Below are 17,298 nucleotides of genomic sequence, written 5' to 3' on the forward strand. Positions count from 1 at the left end.
ACTGGCCTGCTCTTCGTACAAGGGTTACTCTTCCTCCTTTTCTCCTCTTCCTCCCTGGAGCCAAGGCTGGGAATCCCCCTCCCAGATGCCCGCTAGCTCTGGCGCTCCCTGCCCGTCCTTCCTCCCGTTTGCGAACGCTGGCATCTTGGATGGAATAAATGTGAAATGTGGAAACACGAAAGAGGAAATGGAACTGCGGCAGTTCCCCTTCAGCTGGTCCCCAGCCCAGGGACACAGCTTCACCTCCACCCACGCTGCAATTTAGCCTGAGCAGGATACTAGGTTTCAGCCCCCTTAGCTCTGTTAACTCATTGCTCACACCAATTTTCTCCCTGCCGATACGTGCCAGTGTTGGACGGGAGGAGGGTAGTTGAGGAAAATAGCTTCTCAGCACAGATTTCTTGACAGGGAAACTGAGGCAGAAAGTTTCTTCACAAGCAGCCTGACCAGGAAAGGAATTTAGTAAATGTTATTAAATGATAATGAATTAAATGTAATTAAATGATAAAGTATCTAATAATCACACCAGCTCACAATTATATGACATTTTAAGGTTTACAAAGCACTTTTCTCACAACTCCATGAAGTAAGAGAATTTATCAGTATATAACCCCATTATACAGATGAGAAAAAGGAAACTCAGGGAGGGGAAGTGATTTTCCCAAATCACACCATTACTATCAGGGCCTTAACTGGAATCCAAATGTTTTTCCATCAGACTGAACTGCTCATGAGAGCCCAGGAATCCTAACCTGGGCTTTATTTTTATTTTATTTTATCCAGCCAGTATGTTCCCTTTTCTGCACATTTTAATTTCAACCTTGAACAAAAGTGTTAAATTCAATATAAGGGGAAAGCTTCCTAGTAACTGAATTGTCAAAAAATGAAATGGGTTGCCTTCTTGGGTAGTGAGCTTTCCATCACTGGAGGTATTCAAGCAGAAATAGATAATGGACAACTTAAGAGGGGTGTTGTATATGGAAACTCATGATTCCTTATAGATAATGAGATTCCTGTCAACAAACTTTTTTTTAGGCGCCTACTAGGTGCAAAGCATTAAGTATGTACATATATATGTTCCTTTTAGTTGACTAGGGTTCTCCTGGAACCGTAAAAAGAATGAGTCACCCTTGTTTGCACAGAGACTTCGTATTCTACACATTTAAAGGTTGATCCTTGATGGGTTTGAGGTGTTCAGGAGAATAGAGAGAATTTTTTAAATTCCAGCGTCCGTAAAAGAACCCCATTCCTCCCCCTCCCCAACACAACCTCACAGAAATAGAAATGGGTCTGAATGAAAAGTGACCTCACTCATCTTAGCAGTTAACCCTAGAATGTGTCAGCTTCCTTCCAAAAAAAATATGTTATTTTGCTCCTACACACCCATCCCTGTGATTACAACTGCTTTGAACCCTAGCAGGACACAGTTTATCCATGGAGATCAGTTCTATACATCATCTACAAAAATGCCTGCATAGAAAAGTACTGTGGACACGCAAAGTTCCCAGTCTCAAAGTTCCCAGCTTTTTCTCCTTGACACACGAACACATTAGCCCTATATCGTTGGTTAGATTAGAATCTATGCACTCAGAGCTAAAAAAGGCCCCCAGAACATAGACTATCAGTGCCAGAAGGAACCTTAGAATAAAGAATATACGTCAGAAATGGGAAGGACCTTATAATATGTTGGTTGTTGCTGGAAGAGACATTAAGAGCCAAATTAAAAGAATCTCTTCATTATACAGTTGAGAAAACTGAGGATTAATTACCCAAGTTCACAGAGCCGAATAGTGTCAGAGGTAAGCTAGCATTTAACCAGGACCATCCAAAATATCCCTCCCGATTGTTTGGACATTATCTTAATGTGTATTAGTTTCATCTCCCCAGTGAGATTACAAATACCTAGAGGGCAAGGACTGTCTCTCTCAGAGTGTAAGCCTAGTGCTGGGCTAAGCGTTTGTGCTGGGTAAATATTTGTTGGTTAAATGAATAAAGAAAGGGGAAGGAAGAAATCTCTCCGCCGGTATTTCTGCTTTGCCGTTGTTTTTCCCTTCAGCAGCCTGACCTGGTGTGTCCATGGTAACAAGTAGCCTCTCATTAAGCCACAAGCTTTGGGGAGATTCAGACAGTTTATTCCTTATGCTTCCTCCCTGGGCCCCTAACTCCCTCCATGCTGCTGTGAACACAGACAGAGGCTGGGAGTGTGAGTAGAGAAAAAACCATAAACTTTCCACCAATAAAGCAAGCATTGATCTGCTGCCCCCTATTGGGCTCTAAAGGCAAATAATGAATCTATTTTTTCCTCCCACTCCCTAAATGCTTTGTGTTGGAATTGGGATATTGCTCCGTTGTTCATTTTTGAGAGGATGACACTAAGAAAGAAACAAGGAACATACTATAAGTCTTTAAAAAAAAAAGGACTGAATGATCATTTTCAGTAATGGGAAGCACAGTGCCCAGGAAGCCAACAGTGAAAAGGCAAACACTGCAGGTTTACATCCTAGGGAAGGCATGTGGTGATTTTAGAATTTGGAATCTGAGAATGAGATATGAAATAAGTCTTAGGAGCAGCTAAGTGTCAAAGTAGATAGAGTACCAACCCTGAAGTCAGCAGGACCTGAGTTCAAATCCAACTCCAGACACTTTCTAGCTGTGTGACCCTGGGCGAGTCACTTAACCCTGGGAAAAAGAAAGAAAGAAAGAAAGAAAGAAAGAAAGAAAGAAAGAAAGAAAGAAAGAAAGAAAGAAAGAAAGAAAGAAAGAAGAAAGAAGAAAGAAAGTCATTAACCCTGGGAAAAAGAAAGAAAGAAAGAAAGAAAGAAAGAAAGAAAGAAAGAAAGAAAGAAAGAAAGAAAGAAAGAAAGGGAGAGAAAGAGAGAAAGGAAGAGAGAAAGAGAAATGGAGGGAGGAAGGATGGAAGGAAGGAAAGGAAGGAAAGAAAAAGGAAGAAAAGAAGTCATAGACATTCAGGTCTTAAATTCTAAGAATCACTTCTAGGGTCAGACTCATCTTCTGTCCCTCTCCAGAATATATTTTACAGCTGGTAACGATCTGAGCACATATTATTTCCTACCTCTTTCTTCTCCTGTAGAATATAAGCTCCCTAAGAGAAAGGGTGGTCTCATTTTTATATTATTTCTTTTTTCCCCTCCACACCTAGCAAAGGGCCTGGTACATAATAGGCATAGTAAAAATGATTGTTGAATGAATGAATGAACAAAACAATAATCCCTTATTTCATTTCTCTTTAGCAAGCATTTATTAAATATGTTCTAGGAAGAATCCAAAAACAAACAAAAAAAACCCAAGGAGCTAATTAGAATCACAAAACTTAAAGGGACCTCGACAGCTATTTAGTCCAACCCATACCCAAGGGGATCCCTACTGATAAGTGCCTGAGTGGTCCTCCAGCTTCCACTTTAAGGTTTCCAAGAAAGAAAAAACCACTCTCTCACAAAGTAATCCATTCCACTTCTGAATAGCTCTACTTCTAAGGAAGGTTTCCCTGAAATTAAGTATAAATTGGCTTGTTCCCAGCTTCTCCTCATTGCTTCTGGTTCTGCCCTCTTGAATTCAGCTATCACATTCCACCCTGAGTCATCTCTTGTCCATGTGAAAACTCCCCAGTGACTTTACTTCCACTCTCCTAGTTCCCACATGTACCTTATCAATGTCCTTCTCAAGCTGGGAAGACCAAATCTGAACCCAGTATTCAAGATGTTGTATGACTAGGACAAAGTGTAGAGAGACTATCATTTCCATGTTCCTGGAAGCTAGGCCTTCCCTAATGCAACCAAAATTCCATTACCTTTTTTTGACAGCTGAGCCACACTGCTGACTCATGTTGAGTTTGCAGTACACTAAGACTTCCACGATTGTTTCAAACAAACTACCTCATAACAATGCCTCCCCTATCCTGTACTTTGTGAAGTCAATGTTTTGAACCCCAGAATAAAACTTTACAGGTACCTCTATCCAATTTTACCATCTTGATTCTATAGTTCAATACTTTAGCTTAGGGGGATTTAAGCTGGAGTCCGTCTCTAGATCCCAGGAATCCTTGAACTTGGATGAGAAAAAATAGCTAAATATTTATTTTTACTATTCGCTAACTGAAATTTATTTAGCATATTCTTCTATTATGATTTTTTTAATAAACTATTATTCTGAGAAGGGTCTATAGACTTCATCAGATTGCCAAAGGGGTCCATGCCATCAAAAAGCTTAAGAACTTCTATTCTATCCTTTCAAGAACTTTTTCTATTCTGACTGTCATGCAGTGTGTATAATTATCCCTCCTAGCTTTATATCAACTGCAAATCAGATGACTACACTATATTTTTAAACTCTATCTATGTCTTCAATAAATATGTGAAACAGCATGGGGCCAACCACAGATCTAGACAGCTGGGTAGTACAGTGGATAGAACCCAGACCTGGGGTCAGGGCCTGATTTCAAATCTAGCCTGAAAACACTTACCAGTTGTGTGACTTAATGAGTCAGTCTGTCTGCCTCTGTTTCTTCAACTGTAAAATGGGGATAATAACAGCACCTACTTCATAAAGTGGCTGTGAAGATAATATTTGTAAAGCACTTAACATGGTGGCTGGTCCATAGTGCACATTTAATAAATGTTTACTCTCTTCCCTCCTAGAGACCCTTTACTGAGAACTTCCTGTCATGTGGACATTGAACAATATCACTCTTTGAATCCAGCCATTCAACCCATTTAGAATTCATCTAAATGGATTTTCGTCTAGTCTACATTTCTTCAGCTTTTCCATTAGAATAATATGAGATACTTTATCAAATACTTTAATAAAATCTAGGTAAATTCTATCTGCAACATTTTCCTTATCTACTAATTTAGTAACTGCCTAAAAAAGAAACCAAGTTAGTCTGGTATGGCCTGCCCTTCCTTGACAGAGTCATGATGGCTCTTTGTAATCACTGCTTCCCTTTCTAGAGGTTGAGTAACCATTTCTTTGATCATCTGTTCTAGAATTTTTGCAGGAATCAAAGCTAAATTCACTAGCATATGCCACAGTTTTTAGGCTCTCTTCTATTCCCTTTTTTGAAAATTGCGACATTTGTCCTTCTCCAGTCTAAAGCAGCTGGGCATTGAAGTGGATAGGGTACTGGGCCTATGGTATGGGAATGTGAGGTCAAATCCTGCCTCAGAAAGCTCCTAACTGTGTAACCCTGGGGAAGTCATTTAACCTGCCACCCAGTCTTGTTGTGAGGTTCAAATGAGATAATAATTGTAAAGCACATAGTAGGTGCATAATGCAAGCTTAGTGATTGTTCCTCTACAAGTTTTCTGTTCTGATGTATCTGTCCCATTCTCCATCTTTCAAATCTCACTTATAGTAGCTCAGCAATCAAATCAGCCAGTTTTTTCCAACACTCAAAGATTTATATCATCTGGGTCAGGTGACAAATTTATCAAGAATAAGTAAGTGTCAGTCAATTAACATTTATTAAGAGCCTACTATGTGCCAGTCACTGTACCACTTGCTAGGGATACAAAGAAAGGCAAAAGAGAGTCCTTGCTCTCAAGAAGCTAATAGTCTAATGGGGAGACAATATACAAACAACCATTTGCAGGATTAATTGGAAATAATCAACTGAGGGAATGCAATAGAAGTAAGGGAGACCAGAAAAGGCTTCCCGTAGAAGGTGGGATTTTAGAAGGAACTTGAAAGAAGCCAGAAAAGCCAGGGATGGAAGCTGATGAGGGACAGCATAATGCTCATGTACTATCTCCTTTCTCAGGTTGAGTGTCATCTCCCTATTCATTATTTTTGTTCTATTGTTTCTAATGCGTGGGTCACTGTTCTTGGCAGAGGGAACAAGCAAAGTAAGAGTTAAACAACCCTGTTTTCTCTCTCTTTTCAATTATCATAGTCCCCTCTTAAATTCTGCTGGGGAAGAATAACATGCATAAGCATAAGCAAATAAAAGCATATATAAAATAAATCTGAGCTACTTTTTTGTAGGGAAACACTGACTACTAGGGGAAATCAGGAAAGGAAGGTCTCTCAGTAGACGTGGCATGCTAGCTGAGCCTAGAATAGAACCAGTAGATCCAAAAGGCATAGGTGATGGGAGAGAATATCCCAGGCCTGAGGGATGGAATGTCCTGTATGAGGCCAGGTACATATAGAACTTCTACTTAAAAAGAATAAAAACAAACCTCTTTCATATCCATGGTTACATCTGTCATCTGAGAATATTGGATAAATGGAAAAACCTTGTGTGTTTGTCCTTCATTTTTGAAAAGGACCATGGCATCAGGGAAATGATGTCATGACTTGCAGTTGACTTTGATTTGAGTGAGAGAGGGCTGTCCAAGGTCACCAGCCTCACTTTCTCCTCCAGAACCATCTGGATCCAGTGACCAGATATTCATCAGGATGACTGGAGGTGGCCCAGGATGCAATGGGAGACCCTTGCCTTTTTAGGCTAAGGCCTTTTCATGTACTCACTTAGAGTGAGGCAATGCCCATTTAGTGCCTTTAAGAAATGAGTCAAGGGATGGCCCCTTTAATTAGAGAAAGAAAAAAAAATCAAGGGTTGCTGTTCCAAAGAGAAACAGTTACCATAGACATTCACTCTAAGCCAGGAGGACCCAAAATACAGCCCTCCCTCACTCAAATCAAAGTCAACTGCAAGTCACGTGATCATTTCCTTGATGCCATGGTCCTCTTCAGAAATGAAGGACAAACACACCCTGTGAGTAAACCGAGCTGCCTGAATGGGGACCCAGCTAGCTGGGTAACTCAACTCATCCTCACCCTCTCCCTCTCCTCTCCAAAGGAAGGTAAATTTTGATGGCCAGAAGCTGCCCACTTAACTTGGGATTTACTGGCTAGATTCCTTCCTTCCTTCTTTCCTTCCTTTCTTCTTTCCTTCCTTCCTTCCTTCCTTCCTTCCTTCCTTCCTTCCTTCCTTCCTTCCTTCCTTCCTTCCTTCCTTCCTTCCTTCCTTCCTTCCTTCCTTCCCTCCTTCCTTCCTCCTTCCTTCCTTCCTTCCTTCCTTCCTCCCCAAAACCTTAAACCTAGTTCACTCTGAAGTTCATAGATTGGACCACAATAGGTCCCTACCCAAATGGAAGAACCTAAACACATGATGATGGAGTCGGCACTGGAACCCAAGAACCCAAAAACCTGGCCTTCTAGGTCAAGGTGTTGGCCACTATAGTGTATGTCATCATTTTGAGAAAGGGCAAGAATGCCTCTTGATCGTGTTTCGTGAGCTTATGTTCCCTAAGTATACATATAGTACTTACTCCAGTATTTCAAGTAGCTATGAGTTCATCTAACGTGAATAATCCATTTACCAATGTAGATTACTCTCTCCGTGCCTCAGTGGAGAGTCATTTGCTGTGGCTTATTAAAAAAAATCAGCCTTTGGTAATCAGCCCTCTGATGGTGAGACTCTCCAAAATGAACTATGGCAGATATATCATCTGTCCCTTTCCAGCTTCATAAAAAGCTGCCAAGCCAGAAAGGCAGTAGGGAAGAGGGGCTAGAGGGACAGCCTTGGAATCAGAAAGCTATGGGTTCAAGTCCTGTCTCTGACATATTAGTCCTGTGACTCAAGTCATTTAATCTTTCAGTGCTCCTGGCAGCTGTGTGAGGCCCTCGGTTCCAGTGAGTTGCTAATCTGTCCCACTACAGTGAGTTTAGATTTCCTCCCACCCTTAAAGCTATTAGTGCAGATCAAAAATATAAATATAAAGTACAGGACAAGTCAGAACTTTTATTCGGTGGACACAATTTTCAAGAACCCCAGGTTACAAGAGAGCTAAGGGGAAAACATACCTTCATTCTTTCCCCAGAGAGATGGGATACTATAGATGTGGAATGAGGCAACCGTTGGCTTGTTGTTCAGTTGTGTCTGACTCTTTGTGACTCTGTTTGGTGTTTTCTTGGCAAAGATACTGGAGTGGTTTACCATTTCCTTCTCCAGCTCATTTTACAGAGGAGGAACTGAGGCAAACAGGGTCAGGTGACTTTCCCAAGTTCACACAGCTACTAAGTGTCTCTGAGGCTGGATTTGAACTCCTGACTCCAGGAGGTCCTCCTGACTCCAGGTCCTCCTGACTTGAGGGCCAGACCTCTACTGCAATTCTCTCATTTTAAAGAAAACAAATAGAGGCCATAGAGAGATGCAGTGATTGCCCCTAGTCACACAGGTAATATTGTGACATTGGGAAGCGACAGCACTACTTAAGAAAAAAATGAAGGGATTAGACTGATCTTTTAAAATATACTTTATTAATGCCTTTTGTCTTTACATCATAGTCATTACTGGGGAAACAAAAAATATCTAAAGACTTCCCCTGACCCACCCAACTGATCCATCCCATAAGATCAAGAAAAACAATGCAAAATTATCTAATAATATTATTTCATCTGACCATGGTACAGTGTAATAATAATATTCACTAGTTTTCTGAAGGTGTGACCCATCATTGCATCAGTCAGGGCTCTGGAGTCTCTCATAAATTTTCTTGTATATTACAGTCATCAAAAAAAATTGTTCTCCTGATTCTGCTCAGTTCATTCTGTCTTCCAGATTTTTCTGAGTACATAATATTTGACATTTCTTATGTCCTAATAATATTCCATTATATTCATTCACTATATCTTTTTGGTCATTCCCCAATTAATGGCAGCCACTTTGTTTCCAGTTCTTTGCTACAACAAAAAGTACTACTGTAAGTATTTTTTTTATTTATATGGGTCCTCTCCCTATGTCTTTGACCTCTTCGGTGTATCTGCCTAATAGTGTTACACAGGATCAAAGGATAGGAACACTTTATTGACTTTTGGGATATAGCTCCAAATTGCTTTCCCTACTGGTTGGATCATTCACAGCTCCCTCAACTGTCCAATATTGTACATGTTTTCCACAGTCTCCCCAAGAATTGTCATTTTTCTTTTGTGTCATCTTTGATAATATGAAAAATATAATATGGAAGCTTAGATTTGTTTCAATTTCTGCTTCCCTTACTGTTAGTGGTTTGAAGCATTTTTCATATATTGTTGATAGCTTGCATTTCTTTATTTGAAAATTAACTGTTCACTGGGAATGAACTTATTGGGAAATGGCTCTTATTATTATATATTGGCATTAATTCCCATTTTATCTTGAATATTAGACCTTTTTCAGGAAAAAAAATGATGCAAAAAATTTTTTCCAGTAAATAATTCCCCTTTTCATTCTAACTGCATTGATTTCACTTGTGCAAAAAGTTTTCAACTTTATGTAATTGAAATTGTCTCCTTTGATCATCCCTTGTTTGGTTAAAATTTTTTCCCCTTTGGAAATTGAGGAGATGTCCACCAATTGGGGAATAGCTGAACAAATTGCTGTACATGATTGTGATGAAATTCTGTTATGCTTTAAGAAATGAGCAGGATGCTCTCAGAGAAACATGGAAAGACTTTCATGAACTGATGCAAAGTAAAATGAGCAGAACCAGAAGAACACTGTACACAGTAACAGCAATATTGTGTGATGATCTACTATTAATAACTTAGCTATTCTCAGTAATACAATGATCCAAGACAATTCTGTAGGACTTATGATGAAAGTCCATCTCCATGGACTATTATGATGCTGTCCATCTCCAGAGAAAGAACTGGTAGAGCCTGAATGCAGATCAAGGATACTTTTTCTTTACTTTCTTTTTCTTGTTTTTTTGTCTATGCTTTCTTTTACAAAATGACTTACATGGAAATGTGTTTTGCATGACTATACATGTATAACTCATGTCAAATAGTTTGCTTTCTCAGTGAGTGAAGTAGGGAGGGAGGAAGAGAATTTGGAACTCAAAATTTGAAATAAAAAAGCATGTTAAAATTGTTTTTACATGTAATTGGGAAAAAATATTAAATAAGAATTTTATCCCCTACCCAAAGTCATAAGTACCTCCTTCCCCCTCATCTAAGCTTTTCTGTGACCTATGTTTACGTCTTCTATCCATATTGTACTCGCAGTGACATATGATGCGAGATTTTGGTCTAATTCTAATTTCAGCCACACTTCTTTCCATTTTCTTCAGAAGTTTTTGTCCAATAAGGAGTCCCTAGCCCTGAAGCTGGTATCTTTGCCTTTATTGAGCATTGTGTTATAATGTTTGATTGCTTCCACATCTTATTTACCTAGTCCACTTTATCTATTAACATTTGCACCCTTTAAACCAATAACCAATAGCTTTAATGATTACTACTTTTTAGTATAGTTTGAGATATGGCCATTCTACCCACTCTTCATTCCCATCCCCCCCACTTGAGATTCTTGATATTTTGTTTCTTCGTATGAATTTTGTTATTATTTTGTCTATATTTATAAAGAAACTCCTTGGTAGTTTTGTTGGTACATAATTAAGTCTGTTAATTTACATAGTATCACATTTGTTATATTAGCATGGCTCAAATATGAACAATTAAAATCTCTATTTATCATCCCTTATTTCTGATAAGAGATTTTGTAGTTGAATTTATACGTCCTAAGCAAGTCAGAGTTGGTTAACTCCTGGGCATTTTCTACATTCTAGTTACTTTGAATGAAATTACTTTTTCTATCTCTTCCAATTGTTTAGAATTTTAAAAAATGAATATACTGAAAGGCTGATGGCTTTTGTGAATTTAGGACATGGCAGAATGAATACAGAGCTGGCCTTGAAGTCAAGAAGTCCTGGGTTCAACTCTAGCCTCTGACTTCACTGTATGATTTAAAAAAGCCATTTAACTTGTACTCTAGGCAACATGTTAAGATTTTAAGTTGCAGAGAAGGTGAAGAACCTGCATTGGCAGGAGGCATTTCCTATACTAACAAAAAAACCCGGATATAGTCCCTATCCCTATTTTTATTTTTATATCCTATACTGTACTAAAGTTGTCAATTGTTTCACTTAAATTTTCAGTTAAATCTCTAGGGTTCACTAAGTAAACCATAACATCATGTGCAAATACTGAAAATTTTCTTTCTTTTCTGCCTATTCTTGTTCTCACAATTTCACCATCTTGTTCTTTTATAGTAGTCAGCAATCAACAACTATGTAAAACAATAGTGGCAATAGTAGCAACCTTTGACTTACCCCTGATCTTATTAGAAAGATCTCTAGTATTTCTCCAAAACATAGAATGTTAGCTCATGATTTTAGACAGATGGCTTACTATATTAATGAAAAATCTATTAATTCCTTTGCTTTTTAGTTCTTTTTAACACAAATACATTTTATTAAAATATCTTCCTATACCTATTGATATAATCATGTAATGTTTATTTTTGTTAGTAATATGGTCAATTATGTCTATAATTTTCCTCACTTTGAACCTTCTTGGATTTCTGGTATAAATTTAACCTGCTCAATGTAAATAATCTTTTGAATATATTGCTGTAACCTCTTTGCTAATATTTTATTTAACATGTTTGCATCTATGTTAGTTATAAATATTGGTCTAAAATTTCCTTTTCCTGATTTATCTCTTCCTGGTTTGGATACCAGGAACATATTTGTCTAATAGGACAATATTGGTAGGATACTTTCTCTATTTTTAAAAGCAATTTATATACTATTGGAGTCAATTCTTCTTTGATTATTTGGTAGAATTCACTTGTAAATATATCTCAGCCTAGAGATTTTTTTCTGTTGGGAGTTTATGACTTGTTCAATTCTTCTTTCTATAATTAGGCTATTTACATTCTTGATTTCTTGTCCTGTACTTTTGCTGTTTTATACTTTTGTGTTTTTTTTGGCAAGTATTTCTTGATTTCCTTTCTTGGTTTTCTTGGAATGTAACTAGGCAAACTAGTTTCTAACAATTTTCTTAATTTCTTTTTTTTTTTGTTTTGTGTGAATTCTGATTTTTTTTATTTTGGTAGTTTAGTTTTCTCTGCTTTTAAAAATCAAATTGTTTGTTGGTTTTATTGGTCTTTCAAAAACAGTTCCCAGTTTTATTTACAAACTCAATGATTTTTGTTTTCAATTGTGTTTATTTCTTCTTTGGTTTTCGACATTTCTATTTTTGTGTTTATTTAGGAGGTTTTTTTGTTGCTTTTCTAGATTTTTTTTTTACATTACACACTTAATTCATTGATCTTTTCTTTTCCCTCAATATTGTCAAAAGTCTTTGGAGTTATAAATTTTCCTCTAAGGACTGTTTTGGTTATATCCCAAAAGTTTTGATATATTTGTATTGCTGATCCTCCACTTTTAAAGTTGTATGATTCTCTAAAAAATTTTTTTCAACAACTATGAGTCATCTTTATGTCATGAAGAGCACTAGAAGAAGGCATTAATGGAATATTGAAGAAAACAAGGATGTCATTGCATACACTAAATTCAGTATTATTATGTATCTTGAAGTTGAGAGTGAAAAGTAGCTGATTAAGAAGGAACAGAGAACTGCTAAGTATGTTTCCAACTGAAAAGTATGGAGAGTAGCTTTGGAAATTGAAAAACATTTTGCACTTTATGGCACCTGCCCAATTTGTGTCTGATTTATGCTGCTATTCTAAACAGTTGTCTTTCCAGGACAATAGCTGGCAGACAATTTAGGTATTCAGAAACAAAGACATCAGAAGGGTCAAGTGCATAGCCAGGAAGAACAGATGGCTTTGGGGGCTATGTAACAGGGGTGTCTTCTGTTGTTCTTTCAATTTGGTGATTGGGATCATTAGCTCCCCTTGGTTTGTTTTTCCTTTGTTGTGTCTTACGATAAAAATGGTTTCTGGGAAGACAAAAGTACTTAGCCAGGCCAGAAAACAAATCTGGATGCACTAACAGTCTAACATTGATCTCCCAAGTTTCCCCAAAACATTCATCTTTGGACACTCATCTCATTCATTTCCATGACAGAGTCAAGATTTTGATGATCAGAATTCATTCTTCACTCAGGGTTATTTTGAGTTTGACTTAAGCTGAATCAGGAGACTGGGAAGTCTTTCTGTTCAATGATACAAATATTTATAAGCATTGAGAAGAGCTTGATGAAGAACATAAGAAAGAAAGCTGGAACCAGACTTCCAGGCAGTTCCCTAATAACTGCTAAGGAGCTTTCTTAGGATCTTTCCAACTGAAAGGTGAGCTATTGCCTTTCTTTCCAAAGGCATGAGTCAAGATCAAGGATGTACCACCAAGCTTTCAGTAGCCAAGGCCTTCTCCTAAATCTTCACTGGGTATTGTTTTTAAAATAAAATATTAACCTAGAAATCCTCAAAGGGAGCATGTTAGGTAAATCATAGAATGCTGATTGGAAAAGACCTTAAATAGGTTATTTGCCTAGGATACATACATTAAAAAAATTTTGGTAATTTTATTCTAATATACTGGGGGAAACTATAATGTAAGAAACAAAAAATGAATAAAAATGTTTTAAAAATAAGATGAAAACATTATTCTGAGGATTCTATGACACAAAAATGATTAAGAACCCTTGTCTTAGAGCAAAGAATGACAGAACTGAAAGTTTCTTTGAGAGCACCAAGATCATTCCCTCATTTAGCCGAGGAGGAATTTGAGGCTTAGAAAGGGGAAGGAACTTACCCAAAGTCATGCTGTGAGTTACTAGTAGAACTAAAACTGATTAAGGAAGGGTAGAGGAGGGAGGCTAATTGAGGTTTTTATTATTGTCTGCAATATGGTACAAAAGAAAGTATACTGGTTCTGAAATCAGAGAATCTAGGTTTAATCCACTCCCTCCCACTTCTCACCCCTGCCATATTTATTAACTCTGAACAACTCCTTTGACTTCCCTGGGCCTCATTTGTAAAATGAGGAGGTTGAGGTTTCCAGAGGACCAATGATGAAGCATACTGCCCACCACCTCCTGACAGAGAAGTGATGGAATCAAGATGCAGAATAAGTCATACATTTTCAGATATGAGGGATTTTCCTTGACTATACATATTTGTTTTAAGCATTTTCCTTTTTTGAGTTGTTTTTCTCAATGGGTCTGGGATGGAATGGAGGGAAAGGGGGGGTTCTTTTCAGTTGTTTTTTTTCCTCAATGGGAAGATGGAATGGAGAATGAGGCAGCTAAGTGACACAGTGGATGGGGTGATGGGTCTGGAGTAGGGAAGACCTGAGTTCAAATCGAGGCTCAGACACTTACTAACTATGAGACCCTAGGCAAGTCATTTAACCTTGTTTGCCTCAGTTTCCTCCTCTGTAAAATGAGCTGGAGAGGAAAATGGCAAACTACTTCAATATCTTTTCCACAAACCGCAAATGGGGTCATGAAGAGTCAGAAACAACTGAAATGACTGGATAACAGCAATAATGGAATGGAGGAAAGGGCTGTAATGGGTAACCAATGAAGGAAAGAAACAGAAGAGAAGAGAAGGAAAACAAGGGGAAAAAGAAGGGGAAAGAAAAGTAGGAAGAAAAAGTAGTTGCTAAGACATTTTTTAATGCAGAGAAGAGAATAGAAGGAAGGCTAGAAAGAATTATAGATAGGACAGCTTTGAAGTTACATGTTGAGTTTATTGCAAATATATCTAAAGTTGAAACCTAGTCATTTCCATAAGACTTTCCTCATTGGTGGAGAGAATGATTATTGGATGCTCCAATAGGTGATGTGTGGAGGAAAGAGATGACAAAACCAGAAAAACAACTCTCCTCTCCCAAACTTTCACCATCTTTGTCTCATTATGCTCTTTCTGAAAGCACAGAGCACCCAATGATCATTCTCTCCACCAATGAGGAGAGGCTTATGCAAATACCTACACTCAAGCCCTAGGTTACATATTTTTAAAAAGAACACCAACATAATGGAGATAGCTACGGTAATTAGGGTGGGACTTTTTTTTTTTTTACTGTTTTCTCTTTTGGAATGCTTAGGTAATCAAGTACCTTTGATGAGTTTTGCTTTTCAACTGTAATGGCAAGCAAAGTGGACTTTTGTTGTCTTTGTTTTGGAGTGCTTCTCAGCACTAAGGAATCTTTGATTGAATCGGGTGTCTTTGGTGACCTGCTTATGTCAAGGGAAGGCCTAAGTCACGTGGGTTTGAGTCTCATGGTTGTGATGCCCTTTGACCCTAAAGAAATGTATATAAACTCAGAGATTGGTGTTTTGCCTTTGGGGGCACACTCATTGAAAGAGTGTTGGTGTTGAGACTCTGAGTAGCTGTTGATGCAGCACCTCCTGCCCCAGGCTTTGAAAAACCCAGATGTTGATGCTTCTCTGGTAACTATGCATTGAGATGTTTGACAGGCAGCTAGAAGCCTATCTGCTGATTCGTGTTTATTTGCTCTGTTTATATAATGGATGGTTCTAATTTCTGTTTGTATTCTCTCTGAAGTTCGGGATGCTGGCTTTTTCCCCTGAACTAAGTGAATGATATATGTATGTTGAATTAAAGTAAGATTGTTAACCCCTTAAAGTTGCTTTCCTTAGAAAAGCAGACCAAAGGACCTGTGCTAGCAGCCCTCCTGTATGCTGTTGCTATTGGTCTTTTACCCCTACAACAGCTGCTAGCAACATTGTTGTTACAGAGATTCACAGTTTCATTATGATAGTCTTTTTTCTTCTTTACTATGCATATGCTAATACTCATTTTATTTGGTATGTGCTAAATTCAAAATAAAAAAATTAATTTAAAAATTAGATAAAACAAGAGGGTTGAAATAGATGGTTTCTGAGGTCTGTTCCAGCTCTAAATCTATAATTCTATATTCTTTTTATAGTATGATTTTTCTTGCCAAAGATCCCTTTGACTGTTGTTTACCTGATGCCAGACTGAAAAAATAATCAGCCAATTAATCCTGATGCCAATCAATAACTGAACTCTAGAATTAAATATGTAAAACATTTGAATGGAGAACTTCAATTTTTTTACTTACCATCTAGATATTTCATCTGGCTGTAGGCCTAGCTGTAGCCTCAGCTTAAAATTACCCTTCATTAATTGATTCATTGATTGACAAACATTTATTAAGGCTGTGAAATAAACTATACCAGGCTACGAATAATGAAAACATGAATAAGACAGAGTTCTTGCCCTCAAGGAGCTTCTAGCCTGGTAGGAGTGAATAGGCCTATGTAGTACTCTTAGAACAATATTTGTGTCATAAATTAGGGCTGTGGAAAGAATCTCACGCTTGTAGGAAAAGGAGTTATGGCTTAATCTGACTTTTATCAACTATTATTACCAAAACAAGGAAGTATGGTTTAATGGAAAGAACATCGGACAAGGAGCCAGGAGGCCTGGACTCTAGGTCTGATTCTTTCGCTAACTCCCTGGGTCACATCATGCAAATCACTCCCCATCTCTGAGTCTCATTCTCTCCATCTGTGAAACCAAGCGTTTGGGGGAGATGATGTTGAAACTGCCTTCCAGCACTAACTTTCTGTCACTTTTCCTAGCGATGCGCATTCTGGAGATGGATGGGACACCTCTAGGCCACACCATGCCAGACTTCTCAAATGTCCTGATGAAGAGCTCAATCAGCAGGATCAATAGGGTCCAAAAGAAGCGGCTAATGCAGCGGAGAGAAGAGAGTCCTGGACCTAGAGAAAGGAAAGACTTTGGACTGAATCTAAATCTCATTGCTTCAAAGCCACGTGACAATAAGAAAGTCTCTTAATCCATCCGAACTTCAGCTTCTTCATCTATTAAACGAGGATAATACTTGCTCTATTGACCTCTCAGAGTTGTCATGTGGGGAGCAGTTTGCAAAGCTCAAAATAATAGTCAAATTGCATTGATTAAGAGCCTCATTATGTCCCAGGGACAGAGCTAAATGCTAGGGATGTGAAGAAAGACAAAAGACAGTCCTTGCCCTCAAAGAGCTTACAGTCTAATGTAGAAGACAACATGCAGACAACTGTGTATAAACCAGCTATATACAATATGAACTGGAGATAATACAGAGAAGAAAGGCACTAGCATTAGGGAGGCATCAGAAAAGGCTTCTCACAGAAGGTGGGATTTTAGCTGGGACTAGAAGGAATCCAAGGAAGCCAGGAGGTTGACATGAAGAGGGAAAGTATTCCAAACATGGTTATTGTTGTTTGCCCTTCCTTCTGCAAGAGCACCATGACATCAGGGAGGTGATGCCATGACATGCAGGTGAATTAGATTTAAGTAAAGGAGGGCTATGCAGTCACCAGCCTCACTCTTTCCTCCAGAGCCATCTAGTTCCAATGGGTAGATGTAGATCGGGACGATTGGAGATGGCCCTGGCTGCAGTGGGGGATCTTGGCCTTTTCAAGGTAAGGTCTTTAACAGGTCTCAATTTGACTGAGGCAATACCCATTCAGTTATAAAGCTTTATA

This window comes from Trichosurus vulpecula, chromosome 3 (genome assembly GCF_011100635.1).
Source record: "Trichosurus vulpecula isolate mTriVul1 chromosome 3, mTriVul1.pri, whole genome shotgun sequence".
Classification (NCBI taxonomy): Eukaryota; Metazoa; Chordata; class Mammalia; order Diprotodontia; family Phalangeridae; genus Trichosurus; species Trichosurus vulpecula.